Here is a 14702-nt window from a genome sequence, read left to right as displayed (position 1 = left end):
ACGAGAGTTGTATATCAATACATAATCACCTACATTAAACTCACACTTTTGTATCCTTTTGTCATGCCATCTTTTGACTTTTTCTTTAAACAACTTGGCATTTTCATAAGCTTGGGTTCTCCATTCATCAAGTGAGCTAATATCGAATAACCTCTTCTCACCGGCAAGTTTGAAATCATAGTTGAGCTCTTTGATAGCCCAGTATGCCTTATGTTCTAGTTCGAGAGGTAAGTGACAAGCTTTTCCATAAACCATTTTATACGGAGACATACCCATAGGATTCTTGTATGCAGTTCTATAGGCCCATAATGCATCATCCAGTTTCTTGGACCAATTGTTTCTAGACCTATTCATAGTCTTTTGCAAAATTAATTTGAGCTCTCTATTGCTCAACTCTACTTGACCACTAGACTGCGGGTGATATGGAGATGCAATTCCATGATTAACGTCGTATTTAGCAAGCATCTTATGGAAAGCACCATGAATAAAGTGTGAACCACCATCAGTCATAAGATATCTAGGGACTCCAAACCTCGGAAAAATAACGTCCTTAAGCATTTTAATAGAGGTGTTATGATCAGCAATACTAGTTGGAATAGCTTCTACCCACTTAGTAACGTAATCAACAGCAACTAAAATATGTGTATATCCATTAGAGGCAGGAAAAGGTCCCATATAATCAAAGCCCCATACATCAAATGGTTCAATAACAAGTGAATAATTCATAGGCATTTCTTGACATCTACTAATATTACCAATTATTTGACATTCATCGCAAGACAAAACAAACTTACGGGCATCCTTGAAGAGAGTAGGCCAATAGAAACCGGATTGCAATACCTTATGTGCAGTTCTATCTCCAGCGTGGTGTCCTCCATAAGATTCGGAGTGACACTTGCGTAGGATCTGTTCCTATTCATTCTCAGGTACACAACGTTTAATAACACCATCTACTCCTTCTTTATAAAGATGTGGGTCATCCCAAAAGTAATGTCGCAAGTCATTGAAAAACTTTCTCTTTTGTTGGTATGTGAAGCTAGGCGGTATAAATTTAGCAACAATATAATTAGCATAATCAACATAGCATGGAGTGCTATGAGAAGTGCTTATGACATTTAATTGTTCATCAAGAAAGCTATCATCAATAGGTAGTGGGTCATCAAGAACATTCTCTAACCTAGACAAGTTGTCTGCAACGGGGTTCTCAGCTCCCTTTCTATCAACAATATGTAAATCAAATTCTTGCAGCAGGAGAACCCATCTAATGAGTCTAGGTTTTGCATCTTTCTTCTCCATAAGATATTTAATAGCAGCATGATCAGTGTGAATAGTAACTTTGGAATCAACAATATAAGGTCTAAACTTATCACAGGCAAGCACGACTGCTAAAAGTTCCTTTTCGGTAGTAGCATAATTTCTTTGAGCACTATCTACAGTCTTACTAGCATAATGGATAACATTTAATTTCTTATCAACTCTTTGCCCTAGAAAAACACCTACAGCATATCACTAGCATCACACATAATTTCAAAGGGTAAATTCCAATCAGGTGGCTGAACAACAGGTGCAGAGACTAATGCTTTCTAAAGTATTTCAAATGCTTGTACACAATCATCATCAAAGACAAATGGTACATATTTTTGTAATAAATTAGTCAGAGGCTGTGAGATTTTTGAGAAGTCCTTAATGAACCTCCTATAAAATCCGGCGTGACCAAGGAAACTTCTTATACCTTTGATGTCCTTGGGACATGGCATTTTTTCAATAGCATCAACCTTGGATTTATCAACTTCAATACCTCTTTCAGAAACTTTGTGCCCCAAGACAATACCTTCATTAACCATAAAGTGGCACTTCTCCCAATTCAAGACAAGATTAGTTTCTTCACATCTCTGCAAAACTCGAGCAATATTGCTCAAGCAATCATCAAAAGAGGAACCATAGACGGAAAAGTCATCCATGAAAACCTCACAAATTTTCTCACAAAAGTCAGAGAATATAGCCATGATGCATCTTTGGAAGGTAGCAGGTGCATTACATAAACCAAAAGGCATACGTCTATAAGCAAAAGTACCAAAAGGGCATGTAAAAGTAGTCTTTGATTGATCTTTAGCCAACACAGGTATTTGAGAAAAACCGGAATAACCATCTAGAAAGCAATAGTGTGTATGTTTGCATAATCTTTCTAGCATTTGATCAATAAAAGGTAAGGGGTAATGATCTTTCTTAGTAGCCTTATTTAATTTGCGGAAATCAATTACCATCCTATCACCTGTGATGATTCTTTGCGGAATCAATTCATCTTTATCATTAGGGACAGCAGTAATACCTCCCTTCTTAGGGACACAATGGACATGACATACCCACTGACTATCAGCAACGGGAGAAATTATACCTGCCTCCAGAAGATTGAGTATTTCTTTCTTACCACTTCTTTCATTTTAGGATTCAAACATCGTTGAGGATCACAAACTGGTTTGGCATCAGCTTCCAAATTTATTTTATGTTGACATAGAGTGGGACTGATGCCCTTAAGATCATCTAGAGTATATCCAATAGCAGCACGATGCTTCTTCAGAGTTTTCAATAATCTTTCTTCCTCATGCTCTGAAAGGTTAGCACTAATAATAACAAGATATATTTTCTTTTCATCAAGATAAGCATATTTAAGATTATCAGGCAACAGTTTAAGCTCAAACATGGGATCACCCTTGGGTGGAGGAGGATCCCATAGAATCTCAACAGGCAAATTGTGTTGGAGAATAGGTTCATGTTTAAAGAATACTTCATCTATCTCCCTTCTTTCTTACATGAACATATCATTTTCATGGTCTAGCAAATAGTGTTCTAAAGGATCACTAGGAGGTACAGCAATAGAAGTAAGAACAATAATTTCATCCTTACTAGGCAATTCTTCCTCACGATGTTGTTTACTAAATTTAGAGAAATTAAACTCATGAACCATATCATCCAAGCCAATAGTAACGACATTCTTTTCGCAGTCTATCTTAGCATTAACAGTATTCAAGAAGGGTCTACCAAATATAATGGGACAAAAGCTATATGGTGGAGAACCAAGAACAAGAAAATCAGCAGGATATTTGGTTTTCCCACACAAGACTTCAACATCTCTAACAATTCCCGCTGGAGATATAGTGTCTCTATTGGCAAGTTTAATTGTAACATCAATATCTTCTAACTCAGCGGGTGCAATATCATGCATAATTTATTTGTATAAGTCAATGGGTATAACACTAGCACTAGCACCCATATCACATAAGCCATGATAACAATGATCTCCTATTTTAACAGAAATAACAGGCACGCCTACCACAGGTCTATGTTTATCTCTATCACAGGGTTTAGCAATTGTAGCGGTTTCACCAGACAATTGAATAACATGTCCACCAATATTATCAGACAAGATATCTTTAACAATAGAAATATTAGGTTCTACTTTGACTTGCTCAGGAGGGGTATATGTTCTAATATTGCTTTTACGAACAACAGTTGAAGCTTTAGCATGATCCTTCATTCTAACAGGGAAAGGTGGTTTCTCAACATAAGAAGTGGGAACAATAGGATCATTATACGTGACAGTCTTTTCTTCAACTTTAATAGGTGCAACTACTTATAATTCTATGGGAGGATGATATTTAAACCACTTCTCCTTGGGGAGATCGACATAAGTAGCAAAAGATTCACAGAAAGAAGCTACTATCTCAAAGTCAAGTCCATATTTAGTGCTAAACTTACGGAAAATATCGGTATCCATAAAAGATTTAACACAATCAAACTTAGGTGTCATACCTGACTTCTTACCTTCGTCGAGGTCCGAATCTTCAGAGTTGCGTTTAATTCTATCCAATAAATTCCATCTAAATTCAATAGGCTTCATCATAAAAGAGCCAGCACAACAATTATCGAGCATGGTGCGATTGTTACCAGAAAGCCAAGCATAAAAACTTTGCATAATTACTTCATTTGCGAGCTCATGATTGGGGCATGAATATAACATTGATTTAAGCCTCCGCCAAGATTGAGCGATGCTTTCTCCTTCGCGAGGCCTAAAATTATATATGTAACTGCGATCACGATGAACAAGAGTTAGCTAGCAGTTTTTCCATCATACCCGAAGGAATCTGAAAAGGAGTTTCATTTTCAATAGGTTCAATAGGTTCAGTAGGTTGAGGAGCAACTCTTGGCTCAACTGGACGGGGTGAAGATACCCCGAACAAGCCCCTCAGACAATTACTTTCCATAGTAACAAGTGATAGAAAATTTCAGCACACTAAATAAATTTTTCCTTACCAAATTCCACCTACCAAAGGCGCTTCACTCCCCGGCAACGACACCAGAAAAGAGTCTTGATGACCCACAAGTATAGGGGATCTATCGTAGTCCTTTCGATAAGTAAGAGTGTCGAACCCAACGAGGAGCAGAAGGAAATGATAAGCGGTTTTCAGCAAGGTATTCTCTACAAGTACTGAAATAAGTGGTAATAGATAGTTTTGTGATAAGATAAATTGTAACGAGCAACAAGTAACAAAAGTAAATAAAGTGCAGCAAGGTGGCCCAATCCTTTTTGTAGCAAAGGACAAGCCTGGACGAACTCTTATAATAGGAAAAACGCTCCCGAGGACACATGGGAATATCGTGAAGCTAGTTTTCATCACACTCATATGATTCGCGTTCGGTACTTTGATAATTTGATATGTGGGTGGACCGGTGCTTGGGTACTGTCCTTACTTGGACAAGCATCCCACTTATGATTAACCTCTATTGCAAGCATCCGCAACTACAACAAAAGTATTAAGGTAAACCTAACCATAGCATGAAACATATGGATCCAAATCAGCCCCTTACGAAGCAACGCATAAACTAGGGTTTAAGCTTCTGTCACTCTAGCAACCCATCATTTACTTATTACTTCCCAATGCCTTCCTCTAGGCCCAAATAATGGTGAAGTGTTATGTAGTCGATGTTCACATAACACCACTAGAGGTTAGACAACATACATCTTATCAAAATATCGAACGAATACCAAATTCACATGACTACTAATAGCAAGACTTCTCCCTTGTCCTCAGGAATAAATGTAACTACTCACAAAGCATATTCATGTTCATAATCAGAGGGGTAATAATGTGCATATAGGATCTGAACATATGATCTTCCACAAAATAAACCAACTAGCATCAACTACAAGGAGTAATCAACACTACTAGCAACTTACTAGCACTAATCCCAGACTTGGAGACAAGAATTGGATACAAGAGATGAACTAGGGTTTGGAGATGAGATGGTTCTAGTGAAGATGTTGATGGAGATTGCGCTCTCCCGATGAGAGGAGCATTGGTGATGATGACGATGATGATTTCCCCCTCCCGGAGGGAAGTGTCCCCGGCAGAACAGCTCTGCCGGAGCCCTAGATTGGTTCCACCAAGGTTCCGCCTCATGGCGGCGGAGTCTCGTCCCAAAAGGTTGCCTTCTATTTTTTTCTCATCGAAAGACTTCATATAGGAGAAGATGGGCGTCGGAGAGCCACCAGGGGCCCATGAGGTAGGGGGCGCGCCCAGGGGGGGACCCTCGTGAGCAGGGTGTGGGCCCCCTGGCCTTCATCTTTGGCGATGATTTTTATTTATTTATTTTAAGGTATTCCGTGGAGTTTGAGGACTTTTGGAGTTGCGCAGAATAGTCCTCCAATATTTGCTCCTTTTCCAGCCCAGAATTCCAACTGCCGGCATTCTCCCTCTTCATGTAAACCTTGTAAAATAAGAGAGAATAGCCATAAGTATTGTGACATAATGTGAAATAACAGCCCACAATTCAATAAATATTGACATAAAAGCATGATGCAAAATGGACGTATCAATAGACTATTGCTTTGAATCACTCGTGTCTCAATATTCATTCCATGATTAGACATATGATCAAGATTATGCTAGGTAGCATTCGAGGACGAGCAGGAATTAAGCTTGGGGGTGCTGATACGTCTCCGTCGTATCTATAATTTTTTATTGTTCCATGCCAATATTATTCAACTATCATATACTTTTGGCAACTTTTTATACTATTTTTCGGACTAACATATTGATCCAGTGCCCAGTGCCAGTTCCTGTTTGTTGCATGTTTTATTTTCGCAGCAACCCAATATCAAATGGAATCCGAATGGGATAAAAATGGACGAAGAATTATTTTGGAATATTTGGGATTTTCCGGAGGAAGAATCAACGCGAAACGATGCCCGAGGTGGCCAGGAGATAGGGCGCGCCCTCCCCCTGGGCGTGCCTAACACTCTCCTGGGCCACCCATAAGGCGGTTGACGCTCTTCTTTTTCCGCAAGAAAGCTAATTTTACGAGAAAAATCTGGGCGAAAGATTCACCCTAATCGGAGTGGATCTCCGGATATAAAAGAAACAGTGAAGGGGAAGGATCTAGGAACGCAGAAACAGAGAGGTAGATCCAATCTCGGAGGGGCTCTCGCCCCTCCCAAGCCATGGGAGCCAAGGACCAAAGGGGAAACCCTTCTCCCATCTAGGGAGGAGGTCAAGGAAGAAGAATAGGAAGGGGGGCCCTCTCCCTCTTGCTTCCGGTGGCGCCGGAGCGCTGCCGGGGCCCATCATCATCACCACGATCTTCACCAACACCTCCATCATCTTCACCAACATCTCCATCACCTTCCCCTTTCTATCTACAGCGGTCCACTCTCCCGCAACCCGCTGTACCCTCTACTTGAACATGGTGCTTTATGCTTCATATTATTATCCAATGATGTGTTGCCATCCTATTATGTCTGAGTAGATTTTTGTTGTCCTATCGGTGATTGATGAATTGCTATGATTGGTTTGAGTTGCATGTTTTATTATTGGTGCTGTCCTATTGTGCCCTCCATGTCGCGCATGCGTGAGGGATTCCCGCTGTAGGGTTTGCAATATGTTTATGATTTGCTTATGGTGGGTGGCGTGAGTGACAGAAGCATAGACCCGAGTAAGTAGGTTGTTTGCGTATGGGATAAAAGGGACTTGATACTTTAATGCTATGGTTGGTTTTTACCTTAATGAATCTTTAGTAGTCGTGGATGCTTGCTAGAGTTCCAATCATAAGTGCATATGATCCAAGTAGAGAAAGTATGTTAGCTTATGCCTCTCCCTCAAATAGAATTGCAATAGTGATTACCAGTCTAGTAATGTAGTCAATTGCTTAGGGACAATTTCACAACTCCTACCACCACTTTTCCACACTCGCTATATTTACTTTATTGCTTATTTATGTAAACAGCCCCTACTTTATATTTGCGTGTTCTTTATTATCTTGCAAACCTATCCAACAACACCTACAAAGTACTTCTAGTTTCATACTTGTTCTAGGTAAAGCGTGCGTCAAGCGTGCGTAGAGTCGTATCAGTGGCCGATAGGACTTGAGAGTATATTTGTTCTACCTTTAGCTCCTCGTTGGGTTCGACACTATTACTTATCGAAAGAGGCTACAACTATGTAACGCCCCGGATACAACTTTCCATATTCGTAACTCCGACTCTTGCCATTTCCGGCTATGTGATTTTTATTTCCTCCGTGGTTGGGTTTTTGTCTGTTGTTTTGCATTTTGTTCTTGTTATGCATCTCGTCTTATGTCATCATTCGCATTGCATCGACATCGTTTTCATAAAACTTGCATCCGTTTGGGTTCCTCCGGTTCTCTCCCTTGTCCATTCCGAGCCCCGACACTCTCACACGCGCCCGCGGCACCTTCGAAATATTATTTTATAAGTGGCATAAAAATGTTCTCGGAATGGGATGAAACTTGTCACGCGGTCTTATTATAGTGTAGACAGGCCGCCTGCCAAATTTCGTCGCATTTGGAGTCCGTTTGACTTCCCAACCGTTAGACATATAGCGGTACTGCTGTCGGTACCTTCGTCGGATGTTTTCGGTCTCCGAAACCGTGCGGGTCGCACTTCTTCCCCTCTCTTCTCAGCCGAGGCCCTCTTCACAGCCTACTAGACCCACCTACCTACCCCCCTCCGCTCCAGACCGTCCGATGGCGATCGAACGTCTCCGAAACGGAGCAAAACCCCCAACCCTAGCCTCCTTTTCCTATAAAAGGAAGCCACCCTTCCATTTTTGGCAGCAGCCAATTCCCCCTCCTCGAAACCCGCACGCCACCAGCCTCCTCCCGCGCCTCCACCTCACTGCCGCCATGTGGCGCACCCCCAGTGGGCAGCGCCGCCGCCAGCCTCCGCCAGGGCCAATCGGCACCCGCCATGTGGCCTGGCCACGTTCCCCTGTTCTCCCCGCGCCGCTGCGAGGCCCATCCGTGGCCCGCTGCCAGGCCGAACGGGCCCCGCCAGCTCGCGCGCCTCCCGTGCCTGAGCGTCTCCTCGTCGCCTTGGCTCTCCGAGGCCTTCGCCGGAGCTCCTCTTCCCGTCCAGCCCCGCCACCGGCTGGCGAGCTGCCGGTGCAGGTCAGGTCGCCGGACCCGCAGCCGCCGCCCCCGTCCGGTTTCCTCCTCTATCTCTCTCTGACCTCGTTCTCTCTCTTCTCCCCGCATGAACGCCTTGGCGCTCGCTGCCGGATCTTGCGCCGCCGTTCTCTGCAGACGCCGCCGCCGCCGGGAATGGGGTCCCCGGGGCCGGATCCGCCCGGATCCGCCCGTCCCTGTCCCCTCCTCGCGCCCCGGCCTCCTCCTGGCGCTCGCCGCCGGCGCCACCTCCGCTCGTCCTCGTCGGGCGAGGACGACGCCCTCGCCTCCCCAGGCCCAGCCGCAGCCAGCCCAAGGCCCAGCCGAAGCCAGCCAGGCCCAGCCGGCCCCTCTCCACCGAGTCGGGCAAAGAGCCCATGGTGAGCAGCACCCGCGCTTCTCCTGTGCACTATTGTCCCAACTGCAGTAGATTCGGCCCTGTTATTTTTTTTTCCGTTCTGCGAATTTGTCTATTATCCAGAAAACTGCATTTTTACAGATTGGACCCTAAACTTCATGCATATAATAACTCATGAACCGTGCATCATATTAAAATAATTTATATATGTAAAATGCTCAGAAAATTGTGTAGATTAATAATATGCCATTTTCATCCATGTTTAAAATGTTTAAAATGCTATTTGCATATCATTTGCATGTATAACATGTTAAAATGATTTATTTCATAACTAAATAACCGTAGCTCCAATTTTAATAAACTTTATATCTAAATGGGGTGGAAAAATGCCTAGTTTAACATGGTCCACTTTATTTTCCTGTTTAACAACCTTAAAATTGTGTTTAGGGCAGAACAGTACCAAATCCATAATTTGCACATGGGGATTTTCCGGAATTGTTGTTTGTTATTTCCGGCCTCATTTAAACTTGCCTAAATAGATGACTTTATTATGCTTCACTTCTTGCCATGTTAATCAACATTTAATATTGTTGGGTACCCAAACGAGATGAAACTAAATATGTCAATGTGGTGTTTCGTCAATATGCAACTCGTTGCATATTGAGCTCCACTTAACTTTAGTATTGTTTGTTGCACTTTGCCATGCCATGCCTCTTTAAACCGGACATCCATCATACTTGTTTGTGCATCATGCCATGATTATGCTTGTGTGTTTACTATGTTGTTTGCTTCTTTCCGGGTTGCCTTCGGTTTCGTTCCGGAGTTGTGAGGATTCGTTCGACTACTTCCGCTTGTCTTCTTCATGGACTCGTTCTTCTTCCTAGCGGGATTTCAGGCAAGATGACCGCTACCCTGGATCTCACTACTATCATTGCTATGCTAGTTGCTTCGTTCTATCGCTATGCTGCGCTACCTATTACCTGTTTATCAAGCCATCCCAAATTGCCATGAACCTTTAACCTTTGACACCTTTCCTATGTGAACCATTGCTTGGCTATGTTACCGCTTTTGCTCAGCCCCTCTTATAGCGTTGCTAGTTGCAGGTGAAGTTGAAGATTTCTCCATGGTGGACAGGATTTTGGTTGGGATATCACAATATCTCTTATATTATTAATGCATCTATATACTTGGTAAAGGGTGGAAGACTCGGCCTTTTGCCTAGTGTTTTGTTCCACTCTTGCCGCCCTAGTTTCCGTCATACCGGTGTTATGTTCCCGGATTTTGCGTTCCTTACGCGGTCGGGTGATTTATGGGACCACCTTGACAGTTCGCTATGAATAAAACTCCTCCAGCAAGGCCCAACCTTGGTTTTACCATTTGCCCCACCTAGCCCTTTTTTTCCCTTGGGAGTCGCGCATCCCGAGGGTCATCTTTATTTTAGCCCCCCTGGGCTAGTGCTTGTCTAAGTGTTGGTCCGAACTAGAGCCCTTTGCAGCGCCCCCTCAGGGAAACTTGAGGTCTGGTTTTACTTGTACGGATTGCTCATCCGGTGTTGCCCTGAGAACGAGATATGTGCAGCTCCTATCGGGATTGTCGGCGCATCGAGCGGTCTTGTTGGTCTTGTTTTACCATTGTCGAAATGTCTTGTAAACCAGGATTCCGAGTCTGATCGGGTCTTCCTGGGAGAAGGTCTATTCCTTTGTTGATCGCGAGAGCTTGTCATGGGCTAAGTTGGGACACCCCTGCAGGGTATAATCTTTCGAAAGTCGTGCCTGCGGTTATAGGCAGATGGGAATTTGTTAATGTCCGGTTGTAGACAACTTGACACCAGATCCGAATTAAAATGCATCAACCGTGTGTGTAGCCGTGATGGTCTCTTTTCGGCGGAGTCCGGGAAGTGAACACGGTTTCTGTGTTATGCTTGACGTAAGTAGGAGTTCAGGATCACTTCTTGGTCATTACTAGTTGACGACCGTTCCGCTTGCTCTCTTCTCGCTCTTATTTGCGTATGTTAGCCACCATATCATGCTTAGTCGCTGCTACAGCCTCACCACTTTACCCCTTCCTTTCCCTTTAAGTTTTGCTAGTCTTGATACCCATGGTAATGGGATTGCTGAGTCCTCGTGGCTCACAGATTACTACAACAACAGTTGCAGGTACAAGTTTTGCGATGATCATGACGCGAGAGCGATGCTTGCTTGCGTTGAGTTCTTCTTCTGCTTCTTCGATCAGGGGATAGGTTCCAGGTCGGCAGCCTGGGCTATCAGGGTGGATGTCGTTTGAGTTTCTGTTTGTGTTTCATCCGTAGTCGGATGATGCTCTTATGTATTGTGATGTTGTATTCGTGTGGCATTGTATGCCTTATGTATGTATCACCATCTATTATGTAATGTTGATGTAATGATATCCACCTTGCAAAAGCGTTTCAATATGCGGGTCTATCCTTGGTGGGACCTTCGAGTTCCTTTTGGATAGGGTCGCATATTGGGCGTGACAAGTTGGTATCAGAGCCTCGACCGACCATAGGAGCCCCCTTGATTGTTGGCTGTTGTTGAGTCTAGAAAAAAATTATTTTGATTCTTAGGATTATATATATCGGAGAGTAGGATTCTTTTTACTCCTCAGCCCCCTTCGTCGCTCTGGTGAGGACTCTTGACGTAGATGTTTTGTCTTTCCTCTCCTCAAATTTCACTAAAAAAAATTTTAGGATCACGCGGGTATCTTGGAATCGTTCCGATGGTTTTGTGACGAGAACATTGTTCTTGGTGCCTCCTGTCTATTTATGTGGCTTTGACCCGGGGAGTTGAGCTCCGAGGTGTTGTCGTCACAATTTTATCGTTGCAGTTCTGGAATACCTGAGTTTTGCCGACATCGAAAATCTCTTTTATGCAGTTGTTGGTGAGATAACCTCGACGTCACCCAGTACTGGGGAGTTCGGGAGTATTGCCATAACTTGTATAACGGATGCTTTTCGAAGGTTGAGGTACACGATTTTCGAAGGTTTCTTGGTTATGTGTTGACGGATGGATACAGCTGGATGTAGGAATTGTTAGTTTGGGTGAGATATTTTGCTTCCCCTGTATCCCCAACACCAGATTGCATAACCAGAAAGTTTCGGGAGTTTATAGGTGGGAATTCAAGTAGCTCCTAGAATATCTTTTCGACAGATGCATGATATGAGATTGGGGTTCAACGTCTAGTGGTCCGCCTTTCCACGGTCGTTTTTACAGTGGTCTCGTTGTGTCTTAAAGAACCCTTGGCTATGCTGGTTCGGGGACACTTCGTATGTCATGTGCACTGCCTTGTACATGATGGTGCTGTACACTCGAGCCCGTGTGGGCCCCACCATGAAAACTTCGGACGGAATCTCTATCATATGTTTGTTCCGACTTATTCTGCAAGCCAAATCCTTTGTTTTGCTTTATTTGTGGTATTCGAGTTGCTTCGAAGTCAAATGTTGAATTCATACCTTTCCTAAACGGTGTTCTCATATTTCTAGGTGAATTCTATTCCTTCTTGATCATTGAGGTTATCATGTGAATTCTTTTCCAACCGGTGTGCTTCTCTTCAAGTGGATCCGATCATTTTCAACATCCGCAAGATCAATTCTAGGTTTTCTCACCGGTGTTTGTTTCATCCGTCCCAAGTTGTCTTTGTTTTCCCACCCTTTTTCTTCTCAGAACCGGAGTCCGTAATCGAGTATCCATCCTACTCGTGCGAAGTCTTTGCTTTCTTTCCTCAATGATTTTAACCAGTGTTTTCTCTTCAAGATATTCGTCGGTTCCCCCTTCCAAGTTGCCTTTGTTTTTCCCGCCCTCCCACCCTCTTCTTCCTGGAGTCTGAGTCTGTTTCGACCATCAATTTCATTCGTGCGGAGCCTCTTCAGTCTTCCATCAATCATTTCAACCGGTGAATTCTCTGTTGTTCAACATTCTTCATCTCTTTTCCGGTGGATTAATTCCAAGCTTTCAGTGTTGATCATATTCTTTTCCTCGTGTCAAATGCTTTTTAATACATGGTGCACCTCTTAATCTTTCACTTCTTGCTATTCATTTGTTCTAGAGTGCTGAAGATATCTGGGAAGACTTGTGTTTCCATTCTCAATCCGTTCAAGATACTTCAAGGTTGTTATCTCATTCAAGTCATTTACTTCAACCGGTGCAATCCCCCCTTTCAAGTAATCGTTCAATGCTGTATCTTTTGAGTGGGCCCTAACCCACAGGTCTTTTCCCAGGATCTTACCTGACTCTTCTAATTTCCCGGAGCTATTCTCAAATCCCTTTCGAAGTTTGACGTAAGAATGAGTTCTCATCAGTCATATTCCTTCTCCAAGATCGCTTTCAAATCATTTTCATTGTTGGCTCAACCTCTTTGTTTTTCATTCTCCCGGAGTATCTCAACAATTCATGGTGGTGTTTCCCATCGTCATTCTCAACATTTGAAGACCAAAGAAGAGTTTTCCTCCAAATCTTATCCGTTTCTCTCAAAGATTCGTGATTCTAGCTTGATGTCATCCTCTCATAATTATTTTAGATTGTGAGAATTCTTTTCACCAATCCGGATCTATTCAGGAGTCTTTTCAGTTTGATTCTCCGTAGCCCATCATCTTAGAATTATTCATTCAAGCTTTCAGCTCTCGTTCTCCAAATCTTACCGGTGCATTGCTCAAGTATTCTCTAATCAGCTCGTGATCTCTTCGTTCTCTTGTATCAAATTCCCTCAAGTATCTTCATTTGTTCTCTAATTCTATCCGGTGATTCACCCCTTTACTTCATTCGTTTTCAATTCTTTTGATGGTTCATTCAAGATTTCACTTCCTTCGTTATCATATCGACTCATTCGTTCTTTCTGAATCCTACCGGTGGTTTGTTCAAGTTTTCCCAAGTTTGCGCTATATCTCTCTTAATCATTTCTACGAGAATAAGTAGTATGCCAAATCCGTTGCTTGTCATCAATTTAAATTGGTGAAGGATACGCATAACATAAATCTTATCCTTATTTCCTCGAGGTGATTCAATTCTTTTCTTCCGGAGATTGTTCATGATGAAGTTATTCTCGGTTCTAGTGTGTCATCTATTCTTTTCCGGAGTTCCAAGTTTTCCACGTTATCTCGCCACGAAGCTTCATCTAAATCATCACAAGGCTCACCTTGTTCTTTCAATTTCTCTTTCTTTCTATCATTCTTTCATTACTGGAGTTCTTCATGGAGGCTCTACATGACGGTTCATCAAGGATTTAATTTCTTCTCGAAGTGTTCATCGAGATTCTTTTTAGAGGAGTTCAAGTATTCTTCATCTTGCATTCTGAAGTGCAATTCTTTCTACCTTATCTTTTGTGGTGGTGTTATATCACTCTTGACAATTTCCTTCATGTTTCATGATTCACATGTTGTCAAGAATGAGGTATTTTAAATCCATCAATCTTTTGTTGGAGTTAACTTGGGTTATATTTCACCTAAAGCCTTCCATTGGGAATGTTGCTATTTGTGGTACTTATCAATGATCCAAGTTTCCTCCTATTCTCTCATTAAAAGAAGTTTTCATCCCTTCGTTGGTCTCAAACAAGCAATTGTTTTTCGTTACTGGCAGGTTGTCACCTCATAGTTTTGGGATGTTTTCCATAAGCCCACTACAAGCTTATTCATTTCGTTGTTGGTTTTTTCCAACAACTCCGTTATAACCTTCTTGGAAGGGTGCTTTCTTAGCTCAATTGTGGCAGAAGTTGGCATTTTCTTCTTCATTCTGTTATTCCAATGATCTATCTTTTATTATTTCTTCCGGAGTCTTTGTGATGTTGCTCTCGTTGACTCATCATCTTGTTTTGTCAAGATCATGTTCTTCTCCTTGCTTCTCTGTTTAGCCGGAGTGTCGTGTTTTCATTCGAG

Source organism: Triticum dicoccoides, chromosome 6B (genome assembly GCF_002162155.2).
Source record: "Triticum dicoccoides isolate Atlit2015 ecotype Zavitan chromosome 6B, WEW_v2.0, whole genome shotgun sequence".
Classification (NCBI taxonomy): domain Eukaryota; kingdom Viridiplantae; phylum Streptophyta; class Magnoliopsida; order Poales; family Poaceae; genus Triticum; species Triticum dicoccoides.
This window is presented reverse-complemented; position numbering follows the sequence as displayed.